Source organism: Leptonychotes weddellii, chromosome 7 (assembly GCF_054177405.1).
Source record: "Leptonychotes weddellii isolate Sample4059 chromosome 7, ASM5417740v2, whole genome shotgun sequence".
Lineage (NCBI taxonomy): Eukaryota > Metazoa > Chordata > Mammalia > Carnivora > Phocidae > Leptonychotes > Leptonychotes weddellii.
This window is the reverse complement of record NC_138375.1, coordinates 98,056,098-98,082,822: the sequence shown is the minus strand read 5'-3', so window position 1 is coordinate 98,082,822 and position 26,725 is coordinate 98,056,098. Positions and strand designations below refer to the sequence as shown.

The following is a 26,725-nucleotide window of genomic DNA, read 5'->3' as shown; positions in this document are numbered from 1 at the left end:
AACAGTCAACAAAACAAAGAGGCAACCCACAGAATGGGAGAAGATATTTGCAAATGACACTACAGATAAAGGGCTGGTATCCAAGATCTATAAAGAACTTCTCAAACTCAACACCCAAAAAACAAATAATCAAGTCAAAAAATGGGCAGAAGACATGAACAGACACTTCTCCAAAGAAGACATACAAATGGCTAACAGACACATGAAAAAATGTTCATCATCATTAGCGATCAGGGAAATTTGAATCTTTGTTTTTCAAGTAACATGTCTTATTTCAAAGATACACTTTAAGAAAAGTTGTCTTAATAAAAATTGTATGAAATGGGAAAATATTCATGCTATTTGTTAAATTCAAAAGACAATATAAAAGAACAGTATTGTCTTCTTGGAAAAATGTTTATATGTGGACATGTACAAGTATATACATAAAATGTTGCTGATTATTCACTGAAAAGTAGAGGAATATCAGGAAAATACCTGTTTTTCTGATGGGATAAAATGTTAAGGAATAAATAAAAATGTTTCAGAATTTTTTTTCAAAATGTATAAAGTGAATAAGCAGTGTCTATTTTTCTGGGTTGAAGGAAAGAAGAGATTGGTCATTAGACAAAGTTCCAAGACTGTCTGAAGATGAAGAAGAATTATTTTTCAAAAAATTGAAAGTGACAAAGTAGAAATTTGCTCTTCAGGTAAGCAGGCTAATTGCAATTAATGAAAGCATGTAACTTAATCCTGATAACAAATGACATACTCTTAATGAAAATGGTCTTTGTTTACCTTTTTATTAACTTCTATTAAGTTATGGGCAGTGGCAGTTCTTAAATGGCACCTTGACACACAGAAATCCAGATTTTCTTTTTTGATTGCCCACTGAGAATGAGACCTAGAGAGCCAGTTTCAGTAAGGGTTTATTGAAAGTTTAATTCCTTCTTTGCAAAAATTGCAATAATAACATGAAAGCAACTTACAAATAGAAAATTCATGGAGCTTCTGTGTGAAAGAAGAAGCAGTTCCATAGTTTTTCACCATAGGAGTTTTGGTTTTTTTTTTTTTTTTTTTTACCCATAGTAATTCAGGTCACAGGGAAGACCTGTACATCACTGCTCAGAGACATTTGCATGAATCTTTCAACTCAGAATGTTTGTACTTTGTAGTGGTAAAGTATTGCACATCCTAAAAACTCATTTTCCATAGGAAAACATGTTGTCATTCCTTACTCATTGTTAGAATTTAAATTTGGTGTCTGTTGAAGCAGTCACTTTGTTAAGGAACCAGTAGTTTTTGTTAAGGCTCTGCTACTTCTGAAGTATTTCTTAGAGATCTGGAGAAGGAGGATGGTGATGATAGGGATAAAATATGATTAATAATACATTAATTGAAGTCTATGTGCTGCAGAGTCTTTTAATGGCTTTCCAAGCATTAACTTAGTGAATCTTCACCAAGTTTTTATGAGGAAGGAGTTGTTATATGAGCTTTATTGAGAAGACAACTGAGAGACGTAGAGAATAACTTGCCCTAGATCGTGTAACTAGGAAGTGACAGAGTCCAAGCCTGAATTCTTCACCTGAGTCTCATATAATGAATACAGGGGTGCCTGACATACCTACCCGAATATCCTGAAACTATAGAATTGCCTTTAATCAAAGGGAATTTTTTATTTATAATTTTAAAATAAAGAGAAATGAATGAAGTACAAGTAATTTTAGTAGGATAAATATACTCAGACTTTTGGTCTCTGTCCAGAGTATGCTTTAGTTTATATACTATTTGAGATGTGTCTGAAAATACATGCACATACACACACACTTTACATATTGTATGTAACTATATATAAATCTGTAGTAATTAGTCACCAGTGAAATAAGAATCTATCAAGAATTAACTACATGTCCATAGCACATAATTGTGTGTTAATTAATGATAGATTCTTATTTTAATGATGACTATAATTACTAGAACTCATTTTTTGCTAATAGATTATTCATGAATAAATATGTTATGAGCTTAGGGCAGAATGTAGATGCCTTTTCAATTTTTTAGTTGTATCTGGTTTTATATCTAACAAGAAAAATATCAATGCAAAGTAGGACTTTCTGAGTCCCAAAGAGATGTGCTGTCTGGTAAAGAGGAGACCTGGAAACCTTTAGAGAAGTTTTGGTAGAAGTTACAGAATTGGACATTGCTTTGAAGCCTCTAGAAGAGGAAACATACAAGATGAAAAGAACAGGTTTATAAAAAAGGCTTGACAATATTGTGGTCTTAGGGGTCTGTGAGAAATTATAAAAATTAGACAAATACAACAAATTTAGAGAGTTGCCAATTGTTGCAGTAACTTAGCCCAGGAAGTTAATGTATTTTTTGCACAGAGGGTTGATGTATGTATTTGGTACAGAGCAAAATTCAGTTGATACCTTTGTATCTACCACAGTTTAATCAATCAGTTGGTACTACCACAATATAATCAGTCAGAAGGTGATCTTGCTCCTCCATTTGATTTGGAATCTCTGTTTTCTATCCTGTCAAATTTATCCTGTTTTGAAATTTCTGGAAACTGTTCACGATGTCTCCTAGAATCACCTCTTCATTTTTGTTGGTTTTTTGTTTTTTTTTTTTTTTTACTAGCATTGTTCTCCGATATCTTAGAAATCTATAGATCACCCAAACCTCCTGTTTGGTCAACTTGTGTTCTTTAGGATTCTCTAAGTGAGGTAGCTTAAGTTAAAAAGGAAAGCTTATTGGCCTATGTAACTAATCTGGTGATAAAGAAGGGGTAAAACTTGCCCCAGGGACAACTAAATCCAAGGATTTGTAGGCTGTCAAATCTCTCTTTTGCATCTGTATTTTCTCTCTCTGTTGGCTTCATTCTCCTCTTCTGCATACAAACTTCCTTTGTGTGGCAGGTGGCATGGTCTCAGGCTATTCCACATTCACATTCTCCTAGTGTAGAGATCTAAGAGGAAGGAGATGCTTTCCTGCCCATCATAGTCAGAAAATAACTGGGCTAAGTGCTGGGATTGACTCTCTGTTGGTCAAGAAACCATCCCCAGAGAAATTGCTATAGGCAGGGGGAGAGGGTACTATAATTGAGGCTTTCATCAGAATCAGTCAGTGGGTGAGGAATAGTAAAAAATGACTCAAAACAGAGAAGTACATTTCTGAGAAGACAAAAATGTAATAGCACATTTGCGTGCTGCCCTAATTTCTGAGTAGTAGTCTTTAAATATCTTTTCCACATGGTACTCCTGTTTATTCCTAGCATTGCCATTTGTTTTCATTGGTTGTTCCATAGTGTCTTCTCTCATGACTGTAAGTTTTTCAGTCCCTTTTGTTGTGGGTTCAAAACCATGCTGTCTGCTTTACTAGTTAGGTGATCTTACATAATTTATTGATCATCTCTAATCTTCGATTTTCTCATCCCTAAACTAATGATACTGATTGTGCCAACCTCCTGAGTTGATTAAAAGGATTAAATAAACTCAGAAAATACATGAAAAGCACTTTGTATAGGGAGTGTCACATAGTATTCAGTAACTATTTATGGAAAGAATAAATTGATAATAAAATGTGAGACAGCATTTCTAATTCTCCTTTTTTCCTGTTTTTCTTAAAAGTATCTTCACCTAGGAATCCCCATCCTCTTGTTATTCCATGTTCACCATTTTCAAGATAAGACGAAAATGTGTTTCTCTAACTCTGTCGTTAGTTTTTATTGCTTCATTTTGTATCCTCATCTGTAAACCACCTGACAGAATGGCTTAGCATTCATATAAACAAATAATAAACTAAAACTAGTTACATTTTATGTTCCCATAAGAAAATGAAAAAATATGCTTTTTTCATTTAGGATAGACTTGACATTTGAATCCAATATTTACCTGCATGTTTGAATTTCCATCCTGTGTTACTTGGTGTGGTTATTTATAATCTGAAAAAATTGCATGCTGTGTTTGCTGTGTTTAAGACAGACAAACAAACTCAGAAGATTAGGTAGCACAATGTACTATTGTCCTTTTCAAAGGGTATAAATAAGAAAGTTTAGCAAAAATATATATACAGGAACACGTGCACACACACACCTACACCCACATACACGTGTAGGTGTATATGTGTATAGGACAAGCTCCTTAATAGAATTTTTGGAGAGCATTCATTTTGTTCTATCTCCACAATCATGGGTATATAATGTTTGCTCAGAAAGCCCTCTTTCTCTTGGTAAATGTAATGTAATGAGCTTTGGGCACTTAAAAAAATCTCAAGGCCTTTGCCCAACAATAGAAAATACCCTACTTCAATTGTCTTCTTAGGATTCTTTAGCAACTCCATGGTCCGTTCACTGAATGGTGTTGAAAGATTTCATGAAAACACATGCTGGAGGAGTTTGCTCACTTGAAGAGAAGCTAAGGGCCACTAAGCCTGATCTAGCTAGGTTGTTGTACAGCCAGTAACAATTCCAGGAGCCCCCTGTTGTTTCTGAGTTTCAGTCGAAGACTGGCAGTGGTTCCTGGGTTCAGTGAGCTCAGTAGGTTTGTGTTTGATATGGGTCAGGAATTGTGGTGGTGGGAGAAAGAGGGAATGGGAATGAGGACATGGGAAGTTCTTGATTGTTGAAATGGTATTAAAAAGTGTTAAGTGAGGGCCACCTGGGTGGCTCAGTCAGTTAAGTGTCCGATTCTTGTTCTCAGCTCAGGTCTTAATATCAGGGTCTTGAGTTCAAGCCCTGTGTTGGGCTCCATGCTGGGTGTGAAGCCTACTTAAAAAGAGAATGTAAAATGCTATACTCTGAGAAAATGCTCAGAAGATACTAACATACCACACAAGTTCCCTTTACTCTATTTCTCAGAGAGCAAAAGAGAGACTGTTGAGTGGGCGCTGAGTCTGAAAATTCCCAGTATAGAAGGACCATTGAAGAGAGCAGGGGTGTGGGTGAAAGTATTGCCAGCATGTATCTGACTTACTCAGACCTGTTGCCCTTTTTTATTTTCCCTTCAGAAATTCTCCCCCAAACTTTTTTCTCCCTTGTCAGCCTTGGCTCCCAGGGTTTTCCTCCTTAGGTTTTAATTTCCTATATTTCAGACACTTTTTCATTCACACATTGTGGTAGAATTCTAAGACCTTCCTCAAGAATTGCACCCCCTGGTGGACCCATCCTGTATGGGTCTCCCTGAATGTGGGTGAAACCTATTAATCTGATTCGTGGAGCCAGTGATTTGTACCCATGTGATCATACTAAGTTACACGACTCCTTCATAGCAGATTAGAGAGAGATTGTCCTGCTAGCTTTGAAAAACAAGCTCTTATGTTGTGAGAGGACCATGTAGCTAGGACCTAAGGGCAAGCTCTAAGAACAACTTCCCCCTGCCCATAGCCAGCAAAAAATGGGACCTCAGTCCCTTAACCACAGGAACAGAATTCTGCCAACAACCTGAATGAGCTTGGAAAAAGAATCCTGAGCCCTAGATGAGAAAGCAGCCCATCCAACACCTTGATTTCTGCCTTGTGAATCCCTGGAGGATCCAGCAGCATATTCCCCAACCCCTCACCCACAAAGATGAGGAGATAATACATTTCTGAGCTTTTTTCCCCCCATTTTGTTTTCTTTAATGTAAATGGAAGCTGTTCCCTAAAGATACTTTTTTATTACATTCAGTTAGCCATTATATAGTACACCATTAGTTTTTGATGTAGTGTTCAACGATTCATTAGTTGCATATAACACCCAGTGCTCATCACAACACGTGCCTTCCTTGACACCCATCACCCGGTTACCCGATCCCCCTCTCCTTCTGTAACCCTCAGTTTGTTTCACTCCATTCAGTTTTACCTTTTTATATATACAAGTTTTACTTTCCTTATAATTTTGGGACGTAGCGACCTCTAACACACAGACCAAAATACGCCCAGGAACAACTGAAACATTTCTGTTGTTTTAAGCTACGTTTGTGGTAACTTGTTATGCAATATTAGATACATATTTCAGTTTTTAAATTAGAATGAAGCCTTATCTATCATTTCTTTTTCAGAGCACCTAGTTTAGTACCTTGTACAAAGCAAGCATGCAATTAAGATTTACTGGTGGATTAATTTGTTGATTAATAAAATTCTTCTGAAAATTTCCTCCCTATTTGGCCTCTTGAGCCCCAACTAAAAAAGTCCTTAAACTTTTTTCCCAAATATTTAAGAAACACCATCTTATTTCTTTTTTTTTTCCTGGAAAATTTCTTCTCTCATTAGCCTGTCAAGCATGTCTGTGTTGACACAGCCAAATCAGTAATTGATGTAGGTCATAAGGTACTTTGGGAGGAAACACCATGATATTTGGGAAAAATTCAGTAGGTTAGCTACTAAGTCTTATCTACTTGATTATTAAGTTAATAATGGCTGTTTGGCATGAATGGGCCAGAAGTTTATTTTCCTGATGTTTCCCAATTATGTTCATGTACATGGAGAATAATGGTAATAATTACAGCATTAGCTACCTTTTATTAATCACCTGGGATATACTTGAAAATTAGGAGTTTTATATCTACTAACTTATTGCAGCCTTAAAATATATCTGACCTAGATTGCTATTATTATCCCTATCATACAAATAAAACAAGGCACAGGGATATTAAATAACTTGTCCAGGGACACCTGGGTGGCTCAGTCGGTTAAGCGTCTGCCTTCGGCTCAGGTCATGATCCCAGGGTCCTGGGATCGAGTCCCACATCGGGCTCCTTGCTCAGCAAGGAGCCTGCTTCTCCCTCTGCCTGCCTCTGTCTCTCTCTCTCTCTGATAAATAAATAAAATCTTAAAAAATAAAAAATAAATAAATAACTTGTCCAGGGTCAAATGGATAATAACAATAAAAACTCTAGTATAGCACTTGCATAGTGTTGTACGTAGATTTAATCATTTAATCTTTACTACAATCTGTGAAGTTCAGTACTATTATTACCTTCACTGTAGAGATAAAGAAACAGAGATACACTAAATATATCATTTTAGAGCCCTTTTCTTCTTTAAATACTTTACTCTTACAAGTTAATTAGCCAAGTTTAAGAGTTTTGACTTACATAGGAAGTATTATCTCAAAATTTTCAAAATTTCAAAATCAATTTAATACTGCCAGATTAATCTTTCTTGAGGCACTTTCTGGGCATGTTAGTTGTTTACCCGGAAAATTTGAATGGTTATCTCATTGCTAATTGACCAAATTCCCACAGTTTATTGTGGCCGTTCAGGATCTTTTATGACCTTACTCATGTATATTTCTCATAACATTTTTTATTATTGTGCCTCAACATGTACTCTGAGTTCAGTCAAGTGAGCATAGGTAATGTTCCCTACAACCAAGTGTTCATGGCTCTCTGGTTTTCTGATTTAATTATGGCCACCTGCAAGGCCCGCCTCCATCTCAGCTTATCAAAAAGCATTTCCCCTTCAATTTCATGTGTCAACTTCTTTAGCAAGATTTCCTTTAATTCCACAACCAGACATGTTTCCTTCCTTAGTTTGCAAATGTCTTATGGAACATATCACATTTATGTTTCTATTATAGTCTTTCTTTTATATCTTCCTTACAGACTATGTATTTAAGTGAGAAACACATTGCTCATATGAAAATTCAGTAAAGGACCTGATACTGTTTGTGATGTTATGTAATTTCAATGTAAATTCTCTTTCAAAGACTTTGAATTTCTTTCTCTAATAGCTTGATGAAGGGACATGTTAATTTTTCATCTTAGAGGGTTCTTTCCTCATGTTCCTGAAAGTTTATCCTTAGTTCTCCTTGTATAAGGCTGGGAAGAGCTGTGATCCATATAATGACACAACTAAAAACATGGAAATAAGGGAAATAGAACGTGTTTAGTGGGGTAAGGATAAATTCTGTTATTGAACCGTACCATGAGCCAGACAAAAATCCTTGCTATTATATATTAGACAGTGCTATAGTAAGCACTAGGAAACTATAGATCAAGGTAAAAAACTGGTTGTAGCAGGTGAAGGAAGGTAGGCCTCATTGAAAAGGTGATAGCTGAGCAAGAAGAGCTGCTTTATTCCTTACTTGTGTGTGAATTATACATTTTGAAGGGAGGAATACTGGTTCTCTGTGGTAAAAGATAAAGTTCACAGTTTTGGCCTGATGAAGTGTAAAGATAAATGATTTGAAAATGTTTGACATTTCCTGTCACTCGGATAAATGTAGAATTTGAGTAAATGGATTTTGGTGTATACTCTTCTAATGGTTAAGTCCGAAGAACAATGCTAAGGATTGACTTGTGCACCCCACCATTCATACATTGGAGCCCTAACCCCCAGTAGCTCAGAATGTGACTATGTTTGGCTATACAGCGTTTAAAGGTAATTAAGGTAAAATGAGGTCATATGGGTGGGCCTTAATCCTGTAAGACTGGAATCTTTATACAAGGAGGAGATTAAGACATAGACAACACACAGACTGAGGGGTGTGCATGTGAGAACACAGCAAGAAGGTAGCCATTTGCAATCCAAATCTTGCCAGCACCTTGGTCTTGGCCTTCTAGCCTCTAGAACTGTGAGAAAATAAATTTTTGTTGTCTGTGGCATTTTGTTATGGCAGTCCTAGGAAACTGATACACATGACTATATCTTATTTGAAAAAGGAGACCAAAAAGCCTTTAAAGAGTTTTGAAATAGGCATTTCAGATTGACTGTGAGATTTAGTCTGTGTTTTGCTCACAGCTGCTCTGTGGAAAGATAGAGCTTTGGAAGTTGAAGATAGCATGCCAGGTGTGGTTGTCAGCTTTTTGACTCCCAGTGATGCTTACCTCTTGGTATTCATGCTTTGTTTAGTTTGCAATCACAGCTCTCCTATGTGACCAAGAGAATACTGCTGAAGTGACATGTATCCTTACTAGGCAAGGTCATATCAGATATTACAGCTTTGCCTTGCTCTCCCTTGGATCACTGGCTCTGAGGAGAGAGAGCCACCATGTTATACTAAAACACTTTTATATATAGGTCTACATGGTGAAGAAATGAGGAGTCTTCCAACAGCCAGCGTGAACCATCTTAGGAACAGGTCCACCAACCCCAGTCAAGCCTCCAGATGAATGCAGCCTTGTTTAACATCTTGACCATAATCTCATGAAAAAACCTTAGGCAGAGCATTCAGTTAATCCATTCCTACACATGTGATGCCGACAATTCTTATATTATATTTACCGATGTCTTGATTCACTAAGTTTTGAGGTAACTTGTTGCAGCAAAAGGTAATATACCACAGATGAAGTCCAACATGCTTGTGGTGTAATATAAAGCTGTACTCCGTTTGTCTGATTTATTTCAAAATACAAGAACTAGAAAAGTTTATTTCTAGTTTGTATGTCCTCAAACTATCTAAACTGACATCTCTACTTAGTTTGGTTCACCATAGTTGCTGTATTGCTCAAGTGGTCTAACTTCCAAATAGGTCCTAATTTTGATGCCGTTTTTTTAGTATTCTCTACTTGCTATTCAAATCTGTAATCTTTATAAAATTTGGAGTGGCTGTTTATGTAAAATATCTCACTAATTCTGATTTCCAGTTGGACTGGGTTACAAGGAGTAGTGCCTCATGAGAGCTAGAGGATGGAAGTAAGGTGGTCCCCATTTTTCTAGTATACACACGCCTTCTCCAAGTTATTTTCTCCCCAGTTTCTTTGAGATTTAATTGACATCCATCACTATATAAATTTAATATGCACAGCATCGCTTCTCGGCCTTTTGGCTAAGATCAAGTGTATAAATTTAATATGCACAGCAAAAAAGATTTGACTTAGATATATTGTGAAATGATTATCACAGTAAGTTTAGGTAGTATCCATCATCTCATAAATAGGAAGAGAAAACAAGGGGGAAAAAACCCCACAGAAACACTTTTGTCTTGTAATGAGAACTCTGATGATTTACTCTCTTAACAACTTTAATATATATCTTGCGGCACCGTAAACCATATTAATCATGCTGTATATTTTTAGTACTTATTTATCTTGTACCTGGAAGTTTATACTTTTTGACCACAGTCATAAAATTCCCCTTTGCCCACCCCCTGCCTCTAATAATCACAAATCTCATCTCTTTTTCTATGAGTTGGGATTTTTAGTTTTATTTTTTATATTCCACATAAAATTAAATCATACAGTATTTGTCTGTCTGACTTATTTCACTTAGTATAATACCCCTGAAGTCCACCCACATGGTAGCAAAAGGCAGGATTTCCTTGTTTCTTAAGGATAAATAATACTTTATTATGTACACATACCACAACCTATTTATTCATTTATCTGTCAGTGGACATTTAGGTGGTTTTTATATCACAGTTATTGTAAATAATGCTACTATGTACATGAGGATGCAGATGTATTTTTGAGTTAGTGTCTTTGTTTCCCTTGGGTATATTTCCAGAAGTAGCATTGCTGGATCATGTGGTACTTCCATTTTTAATTTTTTGACATTTTTAAATTTAATTCAATTTTTAATTTTCCACAGTGGCTGGACCAGTTTACACTCCCACCAAGGGTATACAGTTGTTCCCTTTTCTCCACATCCTCACTAGCATTTATTATTTCCTGTCTTTTTGATATTGGACATCCTAACAGTCATGAGGTGATACCTAATTGTGCTTTTGTTATTTCCCTAATGACTAGTAAGGGCAAGCATCTTTCCATTGAATGTTGGCCTTTTGTATATATTCTTCAGAAAAAAATGTCTATTCATGTCCTTTGCCCATTTTTTAGATCATTTGTTACTTAATTGTATGAATTCTTTATATAATTTGAATATTAAATCCTTATTAAATATATGGTTTGAAATAATTTTCCCCATTCTCTGTTCAGGTACACCTGTAAGCATGGCTGTTGGATCGGCTGTGTAGCTTACTGTGTGCTTTAGTGAAATTCCCTGGTCAGGTGGGTTGGAAGCTATATTTAGCAAGTAGTGGGGCTACAGATTAGTTTGCCTGCTTAAGTGTAGTGTAAGAAGCAGCTTCTAGGCCAGTAATGCTTTATGTGTTCTTGACTGAAGCCAACCCATGCCCTAAGTTCTCTCGCCAAACAGGTCCACTGGTTTTTCTCTGGGGGTAATGAACTCTGCCTTCCTGTCTCTCCATTTGAGAAATACTTGGTTAGGCAGCTTCTAGGTGTTTTTACCAGCTCTTCCTTTCTGGTGGGGCTGGGATCTACATCCTGTAGTGGGTACAGGTATGACTCAGGCTCCTGCCTGGGCATGGGCAGACCAGGTTCGCCACCTGGCAGAACTCCTCATTTGGGGACTCAAATCGGACAGATGTGCATACCACTGAATTCCCTAATCAGAGCCTCCTGACTTGTTTCTGCAAGATGAGCAAAGCCATGATTGGGAGAACTACTTCGGCTCTGTAGGTAGTAACTTGGTTCACCAAGATCCCAGTGCTGATTGTTGGAAGTCCCTCGTTCCATCTCTGCTACAGTTAGATTTCCAGTGGTTGAACCCCCATAGATTTTCCTGTGGCCCCTTTGGGGTGAGACCAGAGTAGGGCTCCTACAAAGTTTACCCACAATGCTGGGTGGCTCAAGGGAGCCACTCTGAATGATGTTGTGCTTGCCTAGGGCAGGGACAGTGCAGTCAACATGTATCTGTTTCTCTTGCCCTTCTACTACAGTCTTCTTTAGTCTTGGTGATAATTCAGCTTCACTCTTGTGTTCTGCAATTCTCTCAGTGGTATCTTGCCCATGATTAGTTATGAGTTGTTTTCCTCTTGAGTGGGAAGAAAGTTAGAAATGATGATGATGTCACTCTCCTACTCTGAGTTATTAAATCAAACACTGATACAGGTGCTGCTCTGAAGGGATTTTGCAGATACAATTCAAGTCCCTAGTCAATTGATAAAGTAATTCAACAGGGAAATTATCTTAGATGGCTGTGACTCAGTTGGAAAATCTTAAAAGTAATCTTAAGTCTTACCTGATTAAAGAGAGACTCAAGTGTGGACAAAAAGTTTCAGCTTGTGCCATTTGGGTTCCAGACTGCTTGTGACCGTCTCTTTCTGCTGCCTGTTCTGTGGATTTTAGACTTGCTTAGCCAGGCAAATATGAGTAAGCAAATTACTTTTAATGAACTTCTTTTTTTTTTTTTAAAGATTTTATTTATTTATTTATTATATTTGAGAGAGAGAGAGAGCAGGAGCAGAGGGAGAGGGAGAAGCAGGCTTGCCGCGGAGCAGAGAGCCTGATGCGGGACTCGATCCCAAGACCCTGAGATCATGACCTGAGCCGAAGGCAGACGCTTAACCATCTGAGCCACCCAGGCGCCCAATGAACTTCTTAATATAGATAGAACATATCTATATTAACATATACAGATATGGATATAAAATCTCTTCTACTTTTTTCTCCGGTTAAACCTGGAATGATATATTTACTAAAAATAAGTTTTTTTTTCTGTTAAGATTATACAAATTGTCATTTAATTAAGTAATCCTGTCATATCTTAGCAATCAATTTAAATGTTTCCAAATAGTTAATTTGTTATGTATACATTCAGCCAGAAATTTTATAAAATTAACATCAATTAACTTCACTGAATTATAAATTTCTCTAATGATGAATTCTCTGAAAGGGAAAGACTGTGTGAATACATTATCCATTTTCTCAAAAAGAATGAGTTTTAAGTCAAAAGAGAAGCATGTGTCTTCTGGGAAAATAGTTTCTGAAGTCAGTAATTTATTCTTCTCCCATCAGTAAACTCCTATCCTTCCAAACTAAAAACAACAAAAATATCAATCAGTCTTACTTTCACCTTAGGTTATGTCCCTCATTCCTATTCTCACATCTCTTAAGAAGTCTGTATTCATAGTTTCCTTTTTTTTTTTTTCCAGTTTTCATTCAGTCCTCAGCCATTTGGTTTCCATTCTTAAAACTACAAAACTGGGGGGCTCCTGGGTGGCTCAGTTGGCTAAACATCTAGCTCTTGATTTTGGCTCAGGTCATGTTCTCAGGGTTGTGAGATTGAGCCCCTACATGGGACTCTGTGCTCAGCGGGGAGTCTGCTGAGATTCTCTCCCTCTCCCTCTGCCCCTCCCTCCCCACTCTCCCCCTCTCTTTCTCTAAAATAAGTAAATAACTCTAAAACTACAAAATTTGTCCTGACTTCTTTGCCATTAAATTTAACAGCCATATTTAATGATCAGCTTACTCAACCCTTTGGCATCATGTGACAGTATTTGATGTCTTTTTCCTTCTCCGAAACCTTCCTTTTTAGAAAAGATTTTATTTATTTATTTGACGGAGAGAGAGAAAGAGCGCTCTCAAGCATGAGCAGGGGGAGGAAAGGGGGGCAGAGGGAGAAGCAGACTTCCCTCTGAGTAGGCAATGAGTCCAAAACTTGTGATCTTCTCAAAACCTTCCCTCCTGCAGTATTCTCCATTTTAGTAATGAACATTTATTAGCCATTTGCCCAAGTTAAAGAAATCTGAGGATATTCTTTCTATATCCTTTTGCTTTTCTTTCTTCTTCGCAAGCCTCCCTATCATATTTGTCTCCATAACCTGTTAATTCTACCATCAGAATTTGACTTCTCTCTGTATCCTCTTCTCTAATGCAATTTCAAGCCACTGTCTGCTCAAAACTAGACTGTAAAAGGTCCCTAATAAGTCCATGCAACCACTCTTGTTCAACACTCTCCAATTCATTTTTCATACTGCACTCTTTTAAACCCAAAGTCTCACCCTTTACCCCCATGCTTAAAAAGCTTCAGGGGTTCCTAGTCACCTATATCTTGTCATTTCTTTCCATTCTCTCTAAATTTATCTGTCCCAACGATACTCATCTTCTATCATTTGCTACTTTGAGAACTGCACATGCTGTCTCCATGTCTGCCACACTGTCTTCAACCAGCACCTTCACTTAGTGAATTTTTGTTCATTATTTGGATTTTCACCCAAATGACATTTATCAGGGAACAATTTCCTTATGTCTATGATTAGATTCTGGTGTCTTAACCTCTCAACCTTCCTACATTTTTCCTGACTGATACTTCTATCTGTGTGCGCCATGGGAAACTGAGATGTGCCTGTTTCCCTTTATTGTATCTTTAAATAGTAGAATAGGCCTACTGCATGTTAGACTCACAAATACTTGAGAAACAATTAAATAAATGAAATATTGAATGAAGTACCATTACAACATCCTAGGTAGTTTCTGCGGAAGTATGGGTGTTGAAATGTGATAGGAATCCGAGGAATCTAACCTTATGTATTTCCATATTTATTTTTTTCTTAATTACATTTACTTTGCACTTGCACTGTTTCTAAATCATAGGCTGATTTTTTTCTAACTTCTACTAGAGTTGAAAATTCAGCCTGTGATGTGAAAATCCAGCTGTGTTCTCCCTACTTACCATCATCACCAAAGCACAAATTCTGCAGTTAAACATAAAACTTTGTAGGTCATGCATGAGATTATCCAGCTTGTTTTTGCATAGCTTTATTGCCTCTATAGATCTTTTGGTAGTCAAAACATTCCTTGCATTTGTAATAAAAGTAACTGACACAAAAATACATAGCAAGCAGAAAAAGGAAAAAAGTTCCATCTTTATATGACTCATAGTTATACCTATAGTTTAATTAAGTATCAGGCAGGATTTTTAATTATGTATGTCATTTTTTTTCTCTTGAATATCTGATGAATGTCAGTCAATGGTTGCTAATTAACTTACCTTCTAAAATAGAATTTTCATATATATGGACTTTTCAGAGTCCTGGTGTTTTAAGACAGTTGTATTAATAAAAAAAGATAGAGACTGGAAGTAACTTGATTATACATGAGAGCAATGATATTTTGGATCAGTAACATTCTAAATACAATGAAAAAATCTTTATCTTCTTTTCCAAGTTCTTAGAATCTCAGTCATGAACTCGTTAGGTCATAAGATACACCTATTTTTTTTATTGGATAAAGTCAACAGAATTATTCAAAGAGTTAGATGTGTCTTCAGAAATTCCAGGTGTTGCAGTGATAGAAAACGCCAGTACCATCAAAAACAGTGGAACATCGTGTGCCTGTTTTGACACCATTCTGATACATGGTGGCAAGCACACAGAGCTTAAGAATTTTCACTTTATCTTCTTCCCCTTGTGCCCTCCCTCCTGCCTCAGTAAGACACGGGGGATTGAAAGAGTAGGTCTCAAGTAGTGTATAGCATCTTTTTGATCCACATTTGAGTCTGATTTCTCAAACTCTTGGAACTTTTCTATGCTTTTGTACAGTGGAATTTTGGCAGGGAGTATGATTATTTTGTAGAACAAAGCCATATGCTACTGGTGGGATTTTGTGTGTGTGTGTACGTATATGTCTGTGCGTGCACAAGCTGGACAATGCCCTCACAGGCCTGAGGGCTGAATATCTGACATGGAAGGAAGACAGCTGTTGGTCACGCTCCATATGGGCCTTACACAGTGGGAGTCAGAAAGGAAAACAGGGCGCCTGTAGAAAACTTTGAACTTGGCACCTAGGGTTCAGGGATATCTAGGGGCCGAGGGCATAATCTGGTTTTCAGCTCTGTCAACCCATGAATAAGAGCCCTTGCGTCTCTCTAGGATATTGGATTTTATCACCAAGAAGCACATAGCACTACTGTTCGGCTAAGCTATAGGCTCCATTTTGTAAAAAGAGAGGTAGACAGGTAATTAAAGATATAAACTCTCCTTGCTGGGATTGGGTTTGGAGGAGTCAAGTAGAAAGGTAGGTATTGAAGCCTAAAGTTAACTTGTGCAAATATAAAAATAAAATGGAATGATAGGGAGATAAATTTTGGCCCTGAAAGGGCTCCACTGTAATTTGTTTCAGTGCAAGGTGCCCACCTTCAGAAGATGTGCCGTCCCTGTCACCATCTCCTCAGGGGTAATTACGTAGCAAAAAGTGGATACTGTCTCAAATATTTCCAGTTTGCTAAGGTATTGATAAAATCAATTTGTAAGGCATCCTAAGGTTATTCACAAATAACTGCATTTATTGATACTTATTTATAGTCATAATCAAGTATGGGGCTTTCATTTTTCTTTTCAAGTTAAATAATAGAGTTGCATGCAATACTGTAAACTTTGTTCTTCAGACAGAGCTAAGAATGTGTAATCTTAATTCCTTTGCATGAAGAATGATGTTTTGTAGAGGATTGGCACTGCTGTACATTACCTATTCAAAGAAAGAATGAATAAGGCACTAGGAAGCACTTAATAACACTTTTTTGTTGGTTATACTGAATCAGTCTTGTCTACATCCTAAGAAGATTGAACCTCTAGTCATTAAAAATGAAAAAAAAAATGTGCAGACCTAGTCAAACAACTGCTTGTATTGATGATGATATTAAATGATCAGTTTGATTAAGCAGTTCATTTGTCACCGGCTACATTAGTGTTGTGTTGAAACATTGTAAATCAATTGTGAAATTCAAATTGTGATCACCAACTGTGGGTTTAAATCTGAATCACAGTACACTGAAAGTTTACTAGTTAGTCATTTATTATTATGCATCACAGAATATCATAACCTCAAAGGTACATGTAATATCGCTCATCCATAAATCCACAAGATAAAATTTTTACACAAAGACCAGGATGTTGTTTTATAAAATGCTGGTAGCTTTTGGTTCTTACTTGGGCACATGTGCTAGTTGTTCCCCACCCACAAAGATAAGAGAGCTCTGACCCACTGAGTATGTCGGGTCAGAGCTGATTTTAGTATCTGGGTTATTTTTTGAAGGCAGACTTCATGTTCTAGTTCTCAGTTTATTCAGCATATTGGAGTGTTCTTGTTTGTTTCATGTCTTACGGTGTCCTTACGGAGTTGGGATATTATCACAGTTTCTTCAGGAACTTTAGAATCATTAGGGAGCATTAAGAAATTATTAATTGTGGAATGAAAAACTAGAATTAAGCAAGTTCTTAATTTTGGAATTAAGGAACAGGTTCATAGATGAGCAGCATGGTGACACCTCTAGGAAGAGAAAAAACAGTGTCTTGGATAAAGGAGTACACTGAATTTCTCAATTTAATGAGTTCCTATCTTCCAAAGATCCCTCAAAAGCCTGAGGTGGCTTTATTTTCTTTATTTGGTGATAAACCTGGCATTAAGCAAGGTCCTGAGTGTTTAAGGACGAACATTACATGCAAATTCCCTTGTTAGAAAATGATCTGACTTAAATGAACTACAACCACCTTCAGTGTTTGTTCAGAACACAAGGTAGCTGGCCAGCGTCTGTTACTCTTTTTTTTTTTTTTTAAAGATTTTATTTATTTATTTGACAGAGACACAGCAAGAGAGGGAACACAGGCAGGGGGAGCGGGGGAGGGAGAAGCAGGCTTCCCGCCGAGCAGGGAGCCCGATGCAGGGCTCAATGCAGGGCTCGATCCCAGGACTCTGGGATCATGACCTGAGCTGAAGGCAGATGCTTAACGACTGAGCCACCCAGGTGCCCCTGTTACTCTTTTTTTCTTAGGCAAAGGAGATGTTGGTGTCATTGAGAGGTGAATTGGCTTATGACAGATTAGTTAAAACTATTACATCAGTATTTTCTTTACAACCCAGTGGTGACAAGTGCAGGAGATTTTAGAATTCCTTACCTCCAGAAGAGAAGTCTAGCAGATCAGCCCACACATAGCTATAAAGCAATACAAGGCATATTAAGTGCTAAAAGAAAAGTAGACGACAGTGCCAAATTGATTCCATGGTGAGATGTTTTAAAAAATAATCTTGACTAATACACTATAGCAAAAGTCTCCATTTGATCCTACATATATATAATTCGTGCTCTCCAAAGCTATTACTCTGCAGAATAGTTTTAAAGGATATTACTAGGTGTGTTGTTAACACAAGTATTTTGTTTTCCACAGCATTTAGAAAATGCTAAATTATGTATAAGGAGACCACTTATTCTCCCCTCCTCATGTTTTTACCAAAGTGTATTACAGGGACTATTTGAACAGAATTATCCGTCCTCAATCTCTATGTCTCTGTCTTTGCTTCTCTTTCCCTTTGCCTGTCTGCTTCTCACTTTCTTTTCCCACTGCTTTCTTTTTTCTTGTGAATCTGGCATTTATTGAACTAGGTTTATTGGAGGAGTGGCTAACCATGTCAAAAGGAAGTGCTGACTCAAGGAAACCACTTTCAGGTTCTAGCTATATTTTTAAATCCAGTGTAGAGCTGAGCAGTTATTCAGGACTTATGGGACATCCACTAATAAAGGGACGCTGATCTTCATCATACTCCTTCACTTCTGCTCTGTTGGAATCCAGAGGAGAGCAGGCACAATTATCTGACACATCAAATCTCAAATAGGCTACTCCACTTAAACAGCTTTCTTGTTTCAGGACTCTCTAGATCTAGTGTTTAAGTAATGTATGTTGAGAATATTTAAGCAAGGTGTGTAGAATACAGTATTTCCAAAATCAATTTGGAGCTACTAGTAAGACATTTGAGAGCTGTAATGACAGTTAGCACTTATTAAACATATACTAAGTACCAGGAACTATGTTAAATTTTTGCGGATATAATCTCAATTTATTCTTAAAATAGTCCTGTAGGATAGTCATTGTCGTATAATCATTTTGCAAACAAAAGTCAGGTCAGTCAGAGAGGCTAAGTAACTTGGCCAAAGTTACAAAGCAGAGAAGTTACCAGAATGGTAACTCAAACACAGATCTATGCATCAAAAATTCTGCTCTGAACCCCTGCATTGTAACATGCAATATATTTGAGAAACATATGCTCATAAAGAGTACCTGTCTTTTCTGGGTTATCTTTCAATTATAGGAACTTTTCATACAGATCTTATAATTGCAGAAAAGACTGAGAATAGAGTTAAATTCTTACTTTAGGTTTCATATGCATCAGGGCCTAAATAAAGCTTTAACATGAAAAATACCACCTCAGTCTGGTGGGCTGCAAATCTATCCATTCCTCATCATTCTTGATAGCACAAAATATTAACTACTCAACTCTACAAACAAACAAACAAAAAATACAGAGGAGAATATTTTCAGATTTATCTCTATGGTCCAGTCAAGATTTAGACACATCTACGAAAAAGATATAACTTGAGTGTTTTAAGAGATTCTTTAGGGAAAAGATCAGTGATAATTTAGAGTGAGTAATGTATCCATGGAAACAGAAGGAAACACAACACTGTAATTCTGCATCTAGGAATGTTAGGTCTGTTGCCATGATTGATTTTTATTTTGAAAATCACTTAATCTTTTAGTCCCTGTTCCAATATTTGTGAAATGAGGAGTCATTTTCCACCTTGCAGATACCCCAGGTGCAGCACTGTACTGTTCTCAGTGATGGAGAGGGAAACAGTTGACTTTGTTCCACTTAACTGATGCACCAGGGCCAGCAGATATGTACCTGGTAAGACAAAGAAAACTACAGCAGTGGGGTTACCAGATAGGATCTCAGAGAGCTTCTTGGAGGCACTGGAGATCAGTACTTGCAAAATAGCACACTAAGGGCCCTTAAAAGGAAATATGATTGCACAGTAGTTAAGACAAAATTGCCAGATAAATATACCTGCTCTCCCAAACTGCTTTGCAGTTACGGCAACCATTCACAACGTAGTTGTGAATGGGCACAAGCTGAGGGCTTTAGGGGAAGTCTTGGCTTGTGTGATTTAGGTGCTGTCCCTTAAACTTCTTTTTATCTTGAACGTGGACATGATTTGTAGCCTCTAACAGCCATGTTGCCACCGTGGGGCAGAAAGCTTCTGGATAAAAGCCAACAAAAGGCTGAAAAAGGCTGGCTTGGGCTTGGATGGTGTCCCTGAGTCACCAAAGCAGTAGTGGACTACTTGGACCTGGACATTTTCTATAAGAGCTATGAGGAAAATATGTCATTGCCTAGTTTAAGTCATCATTCGTCAGGCTTTCTCTTGCCCATAACCAAATATATTTCTAAGTTGGAAGCTAGCTGTTCATAGGTCCCTCTCATTTCTGGATACATCTTGTAAGCAGAAGCACTGACTGCTTTGTTCCCAACTACTTTCTCAAGGATGCTTGTACAGCAAATAGCCTTGGAAGACAAACAGTGTATTTTCCCAGAGCAAACGGAGGTTTGATAGTTCATTATTATTATTATTTTTTTTAAAGATTTTATTTGACAGAGAGAGACACAGTGAGAGAGGGAACACAAGCAGGGGGAGTGGGAGAGGGAGAAGCAGGCTTCCCGCCGAGCAGGGAGCCCGATGTGGGGCTCGATCCCAGGACCCTGGGATCATGACCTGAGCTGAAGGCAGGCGCTTAACGACTGAGCCACCCAGGTGCCCCGTTAGTTCATTATTAAGGAAAGATAATGCTCTTTTGGAACAAGATCAAGTGCTGTCTATTATGAAAGAATCAGGTTTTCTAAGCTTGAGGTTTCTCTCTTGTAACAAAGCTCTGCTTGCTGGTGTCTTGGTCAGCTTGGGCTGCCATAACAAAATAACACAGACTGAGTAGCTTAAATAATAGACGTTCATTTCTCACAGTTCTGGAGACTGGGAGCTCCAAGATCAGGGTGCCAGCACATTCAGTATCCGCTGAGGGCGCTCTTCCTGGCATACAAATAGCTGCCTTTTTGCTTTATCCTCCCCGCGCAAGGGAGAGAGCTCTGGTCTCTTCCTCTTCTCGCAAGGGCACTTCATGTCATAATCTGGGTTCAATTCTCACGTCCTCATCTCAACCTAATTACTTCCCAAAGGCCCCACCCCTAAATCATCACAATGGGGATTAAGACTTCAAAATTTGAATTTTGAGGGGATATAGACATTGAGTCCATAGCACCTGGCCCTATTCACATTATTCTGTAAGAATTGAGGTTAAGACAGCTGCTGAAAATGCTGATACCCTGAGTGGTGCTGCTTTGTCCAGACCCAGGGATCCTGTGTCTTCTGCCTGCATCTGTGGAAGCTGGGATTTGCAGTGTGTCAGTTTGCAAGTAGGGCTAAGCCTCAGACCTCGAGTGGCTGTCAACAAAATGATTTTGAATGGAGTAGTCAAAAATCAGTATGCATCTGAATTCCATGGATAAGGGTTATTTACCTTCCCTACATTTGAACTAAAATGCTAATTAAATGATGGCTATTATATATTAAAGAAAACAAATTCTAGTCTCTTTACTATTTGTAAAAACTAATAATGCTGCACACCTATAAATAATTTTAATTGGCTGTGTATTCAGCAATGCAAATGCAGTGCGGAATTTGAAAGTTTAAGAAGAATTCATAGAAAAATAAAAAAAATCTGAGTCTGTGAAAAGGAAAAGAGTATTATTTTTTTAATTCCTTTTTTTATTAAGTTTTAAAAAATTACAGTTCCAATATAGTTAACATACAGTGTTATGTTAGTTTCAGGCGTACAATATAGCGATTCAGTGATTCTATACATTACTCAGTGTTTATCATGGTAAGTGTAGATAAGTGTAGATAAGTTCCCCTTCACCTATTTCATCCAGGCCCCTACCCACCTCCCCTCTGGTAACTATCAGTTTGTTCTCTATACTTAAGTCTGTTTCTGTTTGTCTCTTTTCTCTTTCTCTCTCTTTTTTCCCTTTGCTCATGTGTTTTGTTTCTTAAATTCCACATATGAATGAAATCATACGGTATTTGTCTTTTTCTGACTGACTTATTTCACTTAGCATAATACTTTCTAGCTCCATTCATGTTGTTGCAAATGGCAAGATTTCATTCTTTCTTATGGCTGGGTAATGTTCCCTTGCATATATATACCACATTTTCTTTTTTTTTTTAATCCTATTTGTGTTTTATTTAAAATTTTTTTTTTCTTTCAAGATTTTATTTAAAGTCTAGTTAGTTAACATATAGTGTAGTATTAGTTTCAGGAGTAGAATTCGATTTTGCAGAAAATTACATCTATATAGTTGTGGATAAGCTTGGGATGCATCTAGAATGTAGTGAAAGGGATCACAGAATAATATATATAGAAGACTGAATTGGTGCTGTAAATAAACAAATGAGATGTTCCAGGAGTGAACAGAAGAGGATTTACATATGATAATGCTACTAATAATACTAATTAAAACTTTGCTGAAATAGAAAAATACCTCAATTTGAACATCAAGATGACCTATGACTTAAAGAAAAAAAAAAAAGAAAAGCAGATGATTACTTACTGCCTGTGAAAATTCTTGAGATTAAAAAGTAAAGAACAGATAATATGAAAATATAGAAGAAAAAGTATTTTTTCACATTGGAAAAACAAATCATACTGCTTTTAGCTCTCTATATCACAATACTGAATGTAGAATACCATGAGTAAACTTAAGTGCACAAACCTAGAGAATCACTCAAGTAAATTATTTTCTATCGACATCATAAAATACCTTGCGATTGTTAAAGCAATAAAACTCTAGTATACAATAAAGACAGTTATGGAAAACATCCATGAATTAGTTTAAAAGAAAACTAATTTTGCAAATTTTGTTTATTTGTGTGTTTCAGTCTGTACATTTTCTTTCAGTCTAATTTTTATTTTCAGACAGCTGTGCCCAAGTTAGTGTTAGATATGTTGAGATTCTAATTTCAATACCTTATTTTTCATTTGTAAAAGATTAATTTGCATTATTGAAATGTTAGACATTCAGACATATTTGCTGGTTTTACTTGTAAATTAACTAATCCAGACACAAAATCTGTAGAAGAACAACTGTGCAACAAAAAATATTTAAAATATTAATACTGTGCTTTTAGTTGTTAAAATCAGAAATGACTTTTGAGTATCATTTTTTTCCATGTTTTTCCTTTTACTAACAATTTTGAGGCTCCAGACAGATTAAATTTTTGACCAATAGCACACAGGTAATTAGTGGTAGAGATTAAATTAGCACCTTTTTCTTTTGATTCCCAGTTTAGTTTTGGTTCTTTGGTAATTTCAGAAGTGTACAGAGTCAGTAATTACTTAGGAGGCTCAATGTACTTTGAGTACAGACAATGCAGTATATAAAAGCAGTGTTTCAGTGTTATTGAGATTTGACCTCCTTAAACTCAGCAGGCTAGCGAAAAAAAAAATCAAACATCAATTAATAGTTCCTTGTAACACTTCTTTTCTTTTGAAGATTTATTTATTAGAGAGAGAGAAAATGGGGGAGGGGCAGCAGGAGAGGGGGAGAGAGAACCTCCAGCAGACTCCCTGCTGAGCCCAGAGTCTTTTGCGGGGCTCACTCTCAGGACCCTGAGATCAAGACCTGTGTGGAAATCAAGAGTCAGATGCCCAACCGATGGAGCCACCCAGGCACCCTGCTTTATAGCACCTCTAAAAACGTTTAGAAGGTATGTATTTTTTTCAGAGCTGCCTACAGACGTCTAAATTCATAACTTTATTAGGTGATTAAATATTTTCAGTGCTCAATCAGAAGAGCTTGAAGTTATTCCATTCCCCTGAGAGACTTTTAAAAAGCCATTGAAATTTTAATAATGGCTTTTTCGTATGTTTAACTCTGTATCTAGTGCCTAGTCTAGCAGATAGCAAGTATCCCGTCAATACTGGATGAATAAATTATTTCTTGAAAAGACTTGGAGAAAAACATAGGTTATTATTCATGCCCAGACATTAATTAGACAACCCACCAGGAATATTCTCTCATCTTCAGCTTTTACATCTGGAAAATGACATATTTGTGCAAGGTTGCGGGTTGTGATAAGTATTAAGTTGTTCACTAATGCTGTTTGAAAATGGTTTTATGGCACTGCCATTGTGATAATTAATGTGATGGCAACTCAGGCTCAGTTAGGAAAAACATGTTTAATTAGTGACATGTGTCTAATGCAAAGGACAAGAGGTCAAATGTGAACTACACATATTTGGGGGCACCTCGAAGATTTTCCTTCGCATTCATGTGTGGGCCAGTTGTTCTGTTCTGTTTTGTTTTGTTTTGTTTTTTTCAAAGATTTATTTATTTATTTGAGAGAGTGAGAATGAGAGAGAGAGAGAGAGTACATGAGAGCGGGGAGGGTTAGAGGGAGAAGCAGGCTCCTCGCCGAGCAGGGAGCCCGATGTGGGACTCGATCCCGGGACTCCAGGATCATGACCTGAGCCGAAGGCAGTCGCTTAACCAACTGAGCCACCCAGGCGCCCCCAGTTGTTCTGTTTTGGAGGCTCTTTCTAGCTTAGATTACCAGTAGTGTCGGGGTCCTCTTGCTCTCCTTTGTTCTGGTTCATTGTTAATACAGCATCTTGTAAGCGCCATCTTACCAAAGTGCCCTAATCTCTAATAAACAGTAGCTGTTATATCCCTATATATATATATATATATAGGGAAGATTAAAAAAAAGAAAATCTAAAAGCTAGGGGGACAGAACATAGATGGACAGTTGGAGTACTTCATGAAGTTCTCTGATTCTCAAAAATTTCTACCTTATAGCCTGATAAAAATAAAAGAGAATTAAAAACTTGAGGACCAAACTTCAGTGTTGGCTACAGACTCCTCAGCTCTACAAGAGAAATAACATCTGATTAGTACGTAAAATAAAATCTTTAATTATTCAAGTGGGACTCATCCTTCTGTTTTCAATATAGCTTTAATAAATATGTAAATTCTACAAAAATGAAATAGGAAATTTGAACATTAATGCTTCAGAATATCTGAGAGCTGGTGGAGATCTGGAAAGGATCATTTAATCTGTGCCTGTTCCCTATCTCCAATAGGGCAGAGATAATGCTATTTCTTTCCTTTTTTTTAAATTTAATTTTATTATGTTATGTTAGTCATCATACGTTACATCATTAGTTTTTGATGTAGTGTTCCATGATTCATTGTTTGCATATAACACCCAGTGCTCCATGCAGTACGTGCCCTCCTTAATACCCATCACCGGGCTCATCCATCCCCGCCCCCCCTTCTTAACTGCTGTATTTTTCAGTGGCCAGCCCAGGGCCGTGCAAGCATTAGATACCCCCAAAAGAACAAATATAGCTGTTGCCTGAGTGAGGGAAACCGCATGCTCTCAGTCATCTGCAGTTCTGCTTCAGAGACAAGAACACACTTCGGTTGGAAGGAAAAAGAGGAACATGCCTTGGCTCTTGCTGTTTTTCCTCCTTTTCCTGAAAGGCTCCATTACTGTATGGATAGAAAGCCAGCTCTTGCTTCAAAGTTGAACTAGAGTAAAGCCTCCTTTTTAAAGTCTCTTACTGAAACAATTTTTTGGAACATGGTTGACACACAGTGTCAGAGGGGTACAACATGGTGATTCAGTGACTCTGTAGGTTATGCTCTGCTCACCACAACTGCGGCTACCATCTGTCACCATACATCCCAGTTATAATATCGTTGACTATATTCCCTATGCTGTGCCTTTTATTCCCATGACTTACTCAATCCATAATTGGAAGCCCGTCTTCCACACTCCCCTTCACCCATTTTGCCCATTGTCACACTCTTCTCCACTCTGGCAACTGTCAGTTCTCTGTATTTATAAGTCTGATTCTGCCGCTTGTTTATTGATATGTTCTGTTTTTTAGATCCCGCATATGAGTGAAATCATATGCTATCTATCTTTCTCAGATGTGGAATCTAAAAAAACTATTTAAACAAAACAAGTGAACAAAACAAATCTCATAGGTACAGAGAACAGATTGCCAGTGATTATCCAAAGGGAAAGGGGCTGGGGGGTGGAAGAAATTAGTAAAGGGGTCAACTGTAAAGTAATTGATAATAACTAGACTTTTAATGGCAATCACTTTGTTGTACACAGAGATGTGCAATTATGTTGTACCTTAAACTTACATGTTATATGCCCATTTTACCTCAATAATAAAAAGTAAATGTAAAAGGTCCCATTACAGGAAGATTTTTATTATTATTATTATTTTTTATGTTATCAGCACCACCCAGGCGCCCCAATCTGTTCTATTTTTAAAAAAATTATTATTGAAGTATAGTTGACATACAATGTTATATTAGTTTGAGGTGTATAACAATGATTTGACAAGTCTGTACATGAGTACTGGAGTTACATTCTGTCACTATAAAATGTGACTATAGTTGGACTATCTTCTAGTGCTACACTTTTCCTTTTTATAACTTATTTTAGAACTAGAAATTAGGAGTACTTAATCCCCTTAAACTCTCTAACCCATCGCCCTTCCCACCACCATGCCCTCTAACAGCCACTAGTTCTATATATTTATGATATTGTTTCTGATTTTTTTAAATTCTAATATAATGTTTCTGATTTTTTTCAGATTCCGATATAAGTTTAATCATATGATATTTGTCTTTCTCTGTCTGATATATTGTACTTAGAATACCCTCTAGGCCCATCCATGTTGTTACAAATGGCAAGATATTATTCTTTTTATGGCTGAGTAATATTACATTGTATATTTATATCAATATTCTTCATTCATCTATAAATATACACTTAAATTGCTTCCATATATTGGTTATGCTAATTAATGCTACAATAAAATCAGGGATCCATGTATCTCCTTAGTGTTTCTTCTTTTTTGTGGGGTATAAATACCCAGTAGTGTAATTACTAGATTGTATATTACTATTTATAATTTTTTGAGGCACCTCCATACTGTTTTGCACAATGGTTGCACCAGTTTACATTCCAACCAATAGTGCATGAAGGTTCCTTTTTCTCTACATCCTCACCAACCCTTGTTACTTTTTGTCTTTTTGGTAATAGTAATTCTAACTGGTGGGTGGTGGTTTTGACTTGCATCTACCTGATGATTAGTGATCTTGAGCATCTTTTC

The 26,725-nt window shown here is 37.0% G+C and overlaps 1 long non-coding RNA gene across 1 annotated transcript in view; it reads left to right on the top strand.

The window, feature by feature from the left end:
- Positions 1-582: 582 nt before the first annotated feature.
- LOC145722490 (uncharacterized) overlaps positions 583-26,725 on the top strand; it is a 71,524-nt gene continuing 45,381 nt past the window's right edge. Inside the window, exon 1 of the long non-coding RNA XR_014146793.1 lies at positions 583-689. This is a non-coding gene — a long non-coding RNA (uncharacterized LOC145722490). The remainder of the gene's footprint in view (positions 690-26,725) is intronic.